General features: G+C 44.6%; 1 long non-coding RNA gene across 1 annotated transcript in view; it reads left to right on the forward strand.

Moving 5' to 3' along the window:
- The window catches only part of LOC108349205 (uncharacterized), a 28,676-nt gene extending 21,351 nt beyond the window's left edge, over window positions 1-7,325 (forward strand). The window contains exons 2-3 of the long non-coding RNA XR_015647049.1: window positions 5,928-5,995; window positions 7,061-7,325. This is a non-coding gene — a long non-coding RNA (uncharacterized LOC108349205). The remainder of the gene's footprint in view (window positions 1-5,927; window positions 5,996-7,060) is intronic.
- Window positions 7,326-10,446: the final 3,121 nt, after the last annotated feature.

Raw genomic sequence — 10,446 nt, forward strand, 5'->3', positions numbered from 1 at the left:
GCTTGCTGTCTTGTGCCAAAGAATAACATGCAGCTTCTGCTGGAAGACCAAGTAAGCCTGAGCTTACATTCACTCTGATCTCACTGGTTTCTTGGTCACTGTCTTGCTGGTCATTGCTAACTACAGCATTTCATTTCTTTTCATTTCCGTTTTATAACAGCAAAATTTCCAAACCTCAAGGCCCAAAACTTTTTGTCTAACCATTTTAAGTCAAGCCATCATGAGGAAGCAAGCCACTGCTTCCACATTTTGTTTAGAAATCACTCAGGAAAGTACCAAAGTCCATCGCTGTTTAGTTCTACTTCACATAAAACAAGAACATGAGCTCCATTCACCCAGCAATCCACCCAGAACCCTTTGGCCACTTTGTAATAAGGATTGTTCTTGCTCCATCATCTGATAACATGGCTCCTGTTTTGTCCCCTGCCCTCAGGAGAATGGCATTCACCACCCATATTTCTAACACTCTGCTTATAATTGCTTAGATATTCTCCATGGAACCTGTTCTCCTTTCTCCCTATGCCTTCACCAGAGTGACATTAAAACCTTAGGACCCCATTTCTTTTCTTTTTTTTTTCTTTTTTAGGAATGTTGGCTTTTTCTAATATGAACCTCAAATATCCTTCCAGTGCCAAAGATGTTGCCATCATCCTGATCCCCATTGTTAGAGTACCCATCTTAATAATAACATTCTCACTTCTTGGTACCCCTCTTCTGTCTTAGTTCACAGCTACCCAACATTGGGAAATAGATAAGCAACAGAAATGTCCTCTCAGCTTTGGAGCCTGGGAAGTTCAAATGAAGGTGCAGTGTCTGGACAGGTAGGCCTCACTTCCTGGTTTGCAGATGGAGAATTCTTACTGTATCCTCTGTCCTTCTATAGTAGAAAGGGTGGGAGTTCTCTAGTCTTTTAATTTTTAAAAAATTTTGATTGACATGTATTAATTGCACATAATGAGATTCAGTGTGATATTTCAGTACATGCTTACACTGTGTACTGATTAATTCTAGCCTCTTTTATCCATTTCCCCTTTCCCAACCTCTAGTAATCACTATCCTACATTCAGATTTATTTTTAGCTTTCACATGAGAGAGAACATGTAATATTTATCTTGCTGTGTCTAGCCTTTTTCACTTAATAGAATATCTCCCACTTCAAATGACAGGGTTTTATTTTTCACGGATGAATAATATTTCTCTCTCTCTCTCTCTCTCTCTCTGTGTGTGTGTGTGTGTGTGTGTGTGTGTGTGTCCACATGCATATGTGTGTGAAAATTTCCTTATTAGTTCATCTATGGATCTATACACTTATGTTGAGCCCATATCTTATCTACTGTGACTAGTGCCACCCTAACAAAAACCATGGGCATATTGGTCTCTCTTTAGTGTCGTTGCCTTCGGATCCACAAACTGTGGGGAGCCGCTTACCATGCAGTAGCTTCTGTGAATTTTGTGAGGAGCCTCCAGGATGTTCTTTATAATGGTTATACTGATTTACATTCCTACCAATGGTATGAGAGGTTGAGTGGTCTCTTTCTTCTACTTTTCTTTCTTCCTTTCTTCCTCCCTTCCTTTCTTTAAAGATTTATTTACTTTATGTATATGAGTATACCATAGTTGTCTTCAGGCACACCAAAGAGGGTATCCGATCTCATTACAGATGGTTGTGAGCTACCATGTGGTTGCTGGGAATTGAACTCAGGACCTCTAGAAGAGTAGTCAATGTTCTTAACCACTGAGCCATCTCTCCAGGTCCCAGTGGTCTTTTTCACAAGGACACGTATTCTATTCATGAGGGCAGAACTTTTATGGCTTGATCACCTTCCAAAGGCCCCATCCACCACCAATACTGTTACACCATGGGCTAGGATTTCAACATAGGATATGAGGAGAAACAAAGACTCCATATACAGCATACACTGTGTGTCTCATTAGGCAAGGTTGGAGACTCTTCCAGGAGACAGCAGAGAGACAGTGTTCATCTTTTAGGCAGCACGTTTACCTATCATTAGGCTTCTTTTCTATGGGTGAAATGAGGTTCCATGGGCCCTAGGTGTGCACACAATGATAAGAGGAAGGCCAGGAAGCTTGCAGTGGTCAAGCAACACAACATGTTTCCTGAAAGCTTGGCTGGAGGGAGTAGAGTAAAGGCTCTATTTATATAGATGTTCGAAGCTGGGTGGCCTTCAGAAAGACAGCATGGTCACCTGAGAGTGCTTGGCCCTGAAGAACTACAGAATTCCAATAAGGCAGAGAGCCTAAGGACAGGACAGGAGCTCCCAGACTAAGGAATGATGTAACATATATTATGACCAGTATAGAAAACAACCAGGGTTCTTAAGCCTCTGCCTCATGTGGCTCCCTCCCTGGAATGATACTATCCCCACAAGTCTTGACATAGGAATTGCTTCTATCGAAATCATTTCTCCCCTGGGAAGTGTTGGAGTGAGAGCAATTTGTGTGGTCAGTGATCCATCCTGGTAGGTGGTAAGAACTGAGCATTGGGTGGGCAGAACATAGGTACATTCTGGCAAGCAAGCAACCATCAGATGACTCACAATCTACCAGTAAGGACTGAAAAGTGGATACAGAATTCATGCCTTGCAGTTACCTCACTCCTGTGACAAAAAGACAGGATTGGGGAGTTGCTGGTGAGTTCTCCACATGTCTAGCTTGCCACATGGGTAGGCACAACAAGTTTTGGGCACATAGGTCCTGCGGGATAGTGTTACAAGTACCGTAATCTTTCAATTGAGGCCCTGTGAGCTAGCAAGGAGAACACAGAGAACAAGGTGGTGTGTGTGTGGTTTTGTTCCAAAACCCTTTAATGTATTTCCAGTCTTAACCATTTACTATTTACTCAACTACACTTCCATCAGTTTCTCTCCATGACATTCAAAGGCCTTTGTTGCAGGGTAGTTGACATGCCAAACCCAATTTGGACTCTGTTGGAAGGTTTGATCACTACTGGCCTGTATGTACGTGTGTGTGTGTGTGTGTGTGTGTGTGTGTAATTGCCTCATGTCTCAGTTTACACATCTGAAATAGAGACACTAAGAGCACAGTGTTGTAAGGGTGCAAGGAAATTGATGAAAAATACATCAACTAGTGCTGAGAGCTTGGCAGTTATGAGGTAAATGGTAATGTGCTCTGTTCTTTTTGTCTTTTGTTGTGTCCCTACTGGGTGCTTTCATAGGCAGTTCTCATCAGAAAGGCTCACCTGCAGCTAGCCATGGCAGCTTGATGTTTTGATATATTACCTGTATTCTAATTGCTTCCTTGATTTCCAGGGAACTTTTCATTCCCAGAAGCTTCAGCCACATGTCCTACCTCTTAGCCTATGGACATGCCATAGGCTCAACGGAAGGCTTCATACATTTCTCCAGACAAGTATTTCTTCCCTGAGCTTCCAGTCTGAGCTGTCTTCTGTCAATTCCCATTATATATACCCAAGCACCCCCTTATCCTCTCCCCTGCTGCAGCCTCTAAGCACTTCTGTGGTCAGTTACATAACTGGACGTCTAATTTCTGTTTGGTTAATTGTAACCTGGGGACTGAGTTTGTCTTACCATTTGTGACTGATCAAGTGAATTGTCTTCGGCAACATGTGGACAGTGTTGGTGAACCCAGTGGTCTTTAGGGGCAGAATCACATGGTTGTGACTGGAACTCCACTCTGTAGAGTATGTATTTTGTTGGGTGGGGTCAGCAGAGACAACGTGGCTAATAGTCAAGGATAGCGGCTGCTTGACCATAGGGGAATCTTTTCCTAGTGCAAGCCTCCATCAGCAACCAAATCCTACATTGCAGTCTGAAGGAATCAGTTGTACAGTACTCCTGAAGATTCTCTAATTAATACCTTTTGGCTCTGATAGCTTAAGTGGATTCTATTCTCGGCAGCTAGATGGTCAATGACTCTTAAGCTGCCCCTGCCTCTCTCAGAAGGAAGATAGTGCATAGTACATGATTGATACTCATGAATAAGGAAATGATCAAAAGGATTCAAGTGGCCTACAACATGAGGAATATCCTCTAGATACTTTTCAGAAAGTTTCGGGCCTTCAGGCTACCATATGAGTCCTTGGGGCCTGTAGCCTTACTCTGTTCTAACCATGAATGACCTTCTGACAGGTGTTGGGATTTACCTGAATGACACCTTGCTTTATTTCTTCCAATTGAAGTGCTGGGGTCCCTTGGCCTTTTCAGACCCGAATTCGCTGCAGGAATGCCTGGCCTCACTCTGAGAGATGTAAAGAAGTAGAAACTGTTCTGTCTCTACCATTGGGATGTGACTGATGCCCAGGATTGCCAGATATTCCAACAAAGCTCCCCACCTCTTCCTTCTCACCACCAAAGTAGCTAACTTCATTAGCATGATGGTTTATTTATGACCAGACTGTGGTCTGCTTAGAGAGGTAAGACACGATTTCTGGGCATGTTTATAAGGATGTTGCTGGGAGAGGAGAGACTTGTATTTGAATTGGTAGACTGAGTAAGGCAGTGGACCCTCCCTAAAGTGTGGGGGCACCATCTCATTCACTGAGGGTTTGAAGAAGCTAAAAGACAGATTGCAGGTGGATTTGAACTCCCTCTGCCTAACTGTTGAGCTGGTTCATAAATATTCTTCTGACCTTAGTGTTCCTGGCTCTTGGGGGACTCCACAAATTCACTGAAGTTTAGACCAACCACTTCCTCTCCAATTTTTAGGCCTTTGAACTACACCACTGATATTCATGGGTCTCCAGTTTTTACATGGTAAGATAGCCCAACCCTTTTAATCACATGGGCTAGTAGTACATTATCAGAAAGATTTTTTATAATCTATCAATCATCTATCATCTATCTATCTGTCTATATCTATCTATCATCTATTTTCTGTTATTTATGTTCCAATTTGTCTATTATCTATATCCTATTTGGTTCCTTTCTCAGGAAATCCCCAACTAACACAATCAGGAAAAAATATCTACCCTCCATCTGGACCTTTTAGTGGCCAAACATCTTGCCCATCTCTGCCACAAGACAGGCCTGACTAGGAATATCCTAGTCTATGGATATCAGCTTTCAGAGCTGTACACAGCCATCATGCTCTAACAATGCTAGCACCAGCATGCTCTACCTCAGGCCTGTTTGTGTGGGAAGCCAGCACTGGGATGCTGATCCACTCAAGAAGATGCAGATGCTGTCCTGGCCTTGAATCGTGCTTCCTTCCCTGGGCACATTCACGTCATTGTCTACTGTGTGTCACTTGGCAAGGACCATCAAATAAATGCCTTTGGGGAAATACCTTGATTGACATGAGCTAAAGGATCCTCCCCCATCTACAAAATAGAACAGATTGTTCTGTCATACCCCAGGGAGGTACACAGCATACTGTGCTGTGTCAGGAGATGACAGGTGTACTGGTTGGCATTGCTCAGCTTCGGCAAGGCACCCTGATGCACACAGAAGAATGAAATAGACTGGTTTTTCCTTCCTTCCTTCCTCCCTCCCTCCCCTCTTTTTTCCCTTTGTTCGTGTCTATGTAGTATAATTTATGTACATATGTGTATAAGTGCATGCATATGTATATGTGTACATGCATGAAGGTCAGAGAAGGGCATCGATGGACTTCCCCTCTTCTTTATTCCTTTGAGGCAGGGTCTCTCTGAAGCTCCTATTTATCAGTTGGGCTCACAGCCAGTATGCCTGGAGATCATCTAGCCTCTACTTCCCATCTTTCTGGCTTTCCAGGGGAGCATGAGAACACATTGGGCTTATTACCTGGCTCCTTGGATCAGAAGTCATGATGGTGTTCCTGCTGACTACTGACCTGTCTCTTCAGCCGCTGAGTTGTTGCCCTAATACTTTTCAGTCTTCAGTCCTTAATTAGACCAGGGTTATGTGGAAAGCTGTCCAAGCTTTGTGATGCCTGTCATTGTCTTACAGGAACAAGAAGGGTAATAGTAGAAATGCAGACCCAGGAGAGGGAACACTGTTCACCATGTGGTGAGGGGGTAAGTTGGGTTCTGTCCTGTTTTTTGTTTTTGCTGTTATTGTGTATTTCTTTGTTTGTTGTTTGTTTTAAATTTGACATAAGCTATAGTTATCTGAGAAGAGAAACCTCAATTGAGAAAAATTCCTCCATCAGATTGTTGGCAAACCTATAGGGCATGTTCTTGGTTAATGATTGACATAGGAAGGGCCCAGTGGTCCTGAGATGTATAAGAAAGCAGGCTGAGCAATCCAGTGGAGAGCAAACCAGTAAGCAGCACTCCTCTATGGCCTCTGCATTGATTTCTGCCTTTAGGTCCCTGCCCCAACTTCCCTCAGGGATAGAGTGTGAGAGTTGTAGATGAAATAAATGCTTTTCCCTCAAAGTTGGTTTAGGCCATAGTGTTTATCAAAGCAATAGACATTCTGTATAAGGCAGTTTCTATCAGAGAATCTCATTTGGGACTCATAATGGTGGTTGGGGAAGGGCATACCCCCTGGAAATGCCAAGGGAATGATTTACAAGGCACAACACTCACCATTTTCCATATTTCTGACAAAGGCTTGCAAGGTTGCAGAAACCTGAGTTTGTAATCAGGAAGAAAAGATCAACCCTGGCCTCTGATGGATGGTGAGCTCAGGCCCAGTCCTGTCTCATTCTGCAGACAGTAGAGTAGCCAGCTCAGTCAAACAGTCACATCCCTTTCCCACCAGCCTAAAGGGTTTGAAGTATAAAGTCCTCTCAAGCTTGCATCTGGGATTTCTGGCCTCAAGATGCCACTGGTCCCTTTTGTTCAGGTCTCAGAGCTCTTGATGGCATCCACCAATAAAGTTTTTCTGGAGCATGGACCAGCGCTGGGCTCCTTCCCAGGTTTCATTTATCTTTCCAAAGCCAAAGTAATCTGCTCCAGACCTCACGCCAGGCTGTGTATCTTGCTCTGCTGAGTGCTTTCGAATCCTGATGCCTTGTTAGACTTAGCCTGCCATTTTGCTGTCACCTCAACTCTGTGATCCATCAGAGCTTCTCATGGTTGTGGGAGTTGTTGCTCTGAGTACAAGACTTACTTAGCCTGGTCTCACTTTCCCAGGGTCCCTTGGGCTGCAGGGCCATCTGTGGCCTGTCCAACAAACAAACCACTTGGACTGCAGCAATGGAGAATTCTGATGACCTGGTTTACAGGTGGTTCCAACATCTGTCCTCACTGATCTGCATGACCACCATTGTCCCTTCTGTGAAGAAGCTCTTGTGTAGAGAATATTTTGGGAAACCTATTGATGGCCTATTTGGGACATGTCATATCAGCTGGAGACTTCATCTAAATCTCGTGAATCAATAAAACAAACATTATTGGGATTCTTTCTTTGTTTTTCTTTCTTTCTTAAGACAGAGTCTCATTATACGGTGCTGGCTAACCTGAAACACACAGAGATATATCTGTCTCTGGCTCACAAGTGTTAGAATTACAGGTGTATGACTTTCCTGAGCTTTTAAAATTGTGCTTTGGCCAGCAAGGATGGGTTAAGGGGTTTTGAATTCTCAATAAATAGTAAGCGCTCTAGGCTTTGAACACAGCCTACAGTGGTTTTCTCTGGTCCCATGATACCTGCTTTTCTTCCCTGTGGTACTGTCTCTGAAGTTAGGATGCCACCATTTATATTTGACGAATTACTTTAATATGGTAGTCTACCTGTCTCCTCTTCCTTTTTCCTCTTCTTTGTTCCCTACTCCTCTTCCCTACCTGTCTTTTCCTCATCTCTTCTTCTTCCTTCCTCTTTCCCACCCTTTCTTTTCTCCTTTTCTTTCTTACCCTTTCCTTTTTCCCTCCTCCTCTTCCTCTCCCCTTCTCTCTCCTCTTCCTTATTAACCTAGTCAATGACACCTTATGACTGAGGCAATCAGACTTTAACTACCAAGGGAACAACTGAATATTTAGACAGCATTCTTTTCCAACACTTTTGATCCTTCCCCAGCTTCCTGAAGTAGTGGTGTGGAAGTCCCCTTTTAAAGGGAAGACATCTCCTCTCTGGATCACTACCTCCCTTACTAGAGGGTAGCATTGTTTTTGCCCGGAGCTCCACGTTTCTTTTGGATTAAGCATCTTTTATACATCAGATGTTCAGTAAATCTGTGATCAATGAATTCATAATGAGGTATGAATGGCCTTGGCCTAAATAGGAAAATAAGGGCGTGACTGTGGTCTATCAGACATTTCTAGGGTTGCTGCCCCACTACTCAGATTATTGAATATAGGCAACCAACCATGGGAGGAGGGTATCATTTCCCTAAAAGAATTTTACGAGTTGGCTTTGCTCTCTAAATGTCTATTTGGTGCTCAGATCTAGGGGAAGCAGCCACTCAGAGGAACCTATTGCCATGAGATGACAGACACAGGAGGATGAGTGTAAGTATCATGTCTCCTGAGTACTAAGATTGGGATTGACTAACTTCATAGGCTAAAGGAGGTCAAGTATTTAAGTCTAAAATAAAAGGCTGGGGAAATGGACTCTGACCCTTAAGGAGAAGAGCTGTGAAGTCTCATTGCAAAGAGTATGACTAAAGGAAGGAGTGAAGCATGTGGGCTGGTGAGGTAATCAATCTTTCTGTTGTCACCTGTGTTCTGTTGCTATAACGAAATACCTCAGGCAGGCCAGCTTTACAAACAGAAGAGGTCTGCTTAGTTCAAAGTTCTGGCAATGGAAGGGCACAGTATTCACATCAGATTGGCTGTGGTGAAGATCTCCTGGTATCCTGGTGGGAGTGGGTGAGGGAGGAAAAGACAATATTTTTTGTTTTGTTCTTTTTGAGACTGAGTCTCTCTACATAGCCCCAGCTGTCCTGAAACTCACAGTGTAAACTAGGCTGGCTTGAAACTCAAGAGATCCCCATGGATCTGTCTCCCAAAGTGCTGGGATTAAAGGCGTGCACCACCATGCCCAGCAAAAAGACCACATCTTAAAACAGAAAGCCACAGACCCCGTTCAGGGATGTTCAAAGCATTCATTCGTGAGAGAACACAGGGATCCCATGAACAGCACCTTAACCTCTTTGGAAAGCAGTGCTTCGAATGACTTTAACACACTTGGTTCCACCTCTTAAAGGTTCCAGCACCCCCGCTTTGCTGCAGTGAAGACAAAGATTCTAACCTTGCGGACACATGTAAAATGTGTACAGAACATGGAACTGGTCCATGGAGCTATGCTTTCATTTTTGATTGCCTAGCTTACAGTTGCAGCAATGAGCTTGACGATGGCACCGGCACCAAGGAAAGGGGCACGTTAACACATACCTGGCACGCTGTTATTGAGGCAGCCTTGGAATTTGAACCCAGGCTCTCAGACCCAGTACATTTCTGATGCATCCAGTTGCCTTGCCTCTACAAGTTCATCACACGCTGAGGCAGCTTGTCAAACGCAGACAAGTCCTGTGGCTATTTTTTTTCCTGCTGACTTTTCACCAGGGGTATGGCAGCCAAACAGAGCTGGTGTCACGGGCTTGACGGGTGTCAAACCTTGTGTGTGAAGAACGTCCCGTTATCCTGTCTCCCGCATCCCCCAAACACTTATCTCGTTATTGAAGCAGGGGGAGCAGGGGAACCAGGAGGGGAGGCAGGCATCTCAGGAGTGTTTATTCTCTTCAGGAGCGAGGCTTTCTCCTAATTAGTAGGTGATTCTGTGAGATGGAGCCCAGGTGGGGAATGAACGTGGGGTCTGGAGTGGTGCTCCAGCCGTCCCTGATTACCCAAATCCCCAGCTGGGGTGAGGACCCCTCATGTGGGGTGAGAAAGCGGGGGAATATTAGTTTCCGATACAACGAGAGACAAGAGAATAATTCTACGAGGCCGTGTAGAACAAGCAGAGAGAGAAAAGCTCTTTGAGTGCAACAAGGAGCGGGGTTTTAAAATTTCATTTGCACAGCGGCAGGTCTTGCCAATTGGATCCTTTCCAGAAAGCAATCTGCTAAGTCTGACAGTCGGAAGAAATGCCGGGCTGCTGAGCGAGGAGAGGCTGTTTTTTTTTTTTTTTTTTTTTTTTTTTAAGGGTTTATTTTTCATCCAGGTCCTTTGTGAGCAATGGCTTTTTTTTTTTTTATTCCATTTTAAAAGAAAAAGACACGCAGCGATCCTCTTTGTGAGGCGGGAAAGGGCTTCCCTGACCATCTGGGCCTCAGAGGGACTCAGGGAGAGGCGGCCTTTTGTGTTGGGGCATTCAATGCCCGTGCGACCGCCGTTTATCTTTGCTGCCACTCACACCAGGCTGGCCTCGCTGCCGGCTGGCTCGGGGCACACGAAGCAGCTTGGAGCAGTCCTCTAGGTCCTTATCTGTGTCACGGGCAGGAGGTCGGGGGCTAGGGAGGGGGGCTCTCTGAGCCCACCCAGAGGTCCATTGTGTTGGCTGCTCAAAGCGACAGATCAGCTCCACAGACATCTCTGCCCAGCCCTATTCTTCAGAGCACAGCGCTCTCTCTCTCTCTCTC

Source organism: Rattus norvegicus, chromosome X (assembly GCF_021556685.1).
Source record: "Rattus norvegicus strain SHRSP/BbbUtx chromosome X, alternate assembly SHRSP_T2T, whole genome shotgun sequence".
Classification (NCBI taxonomy): Eukaryota; Metazoa; Chordata; class Mammalia; order Rodentia; family Muridae; genus Rattus; species Rattus norvegicus.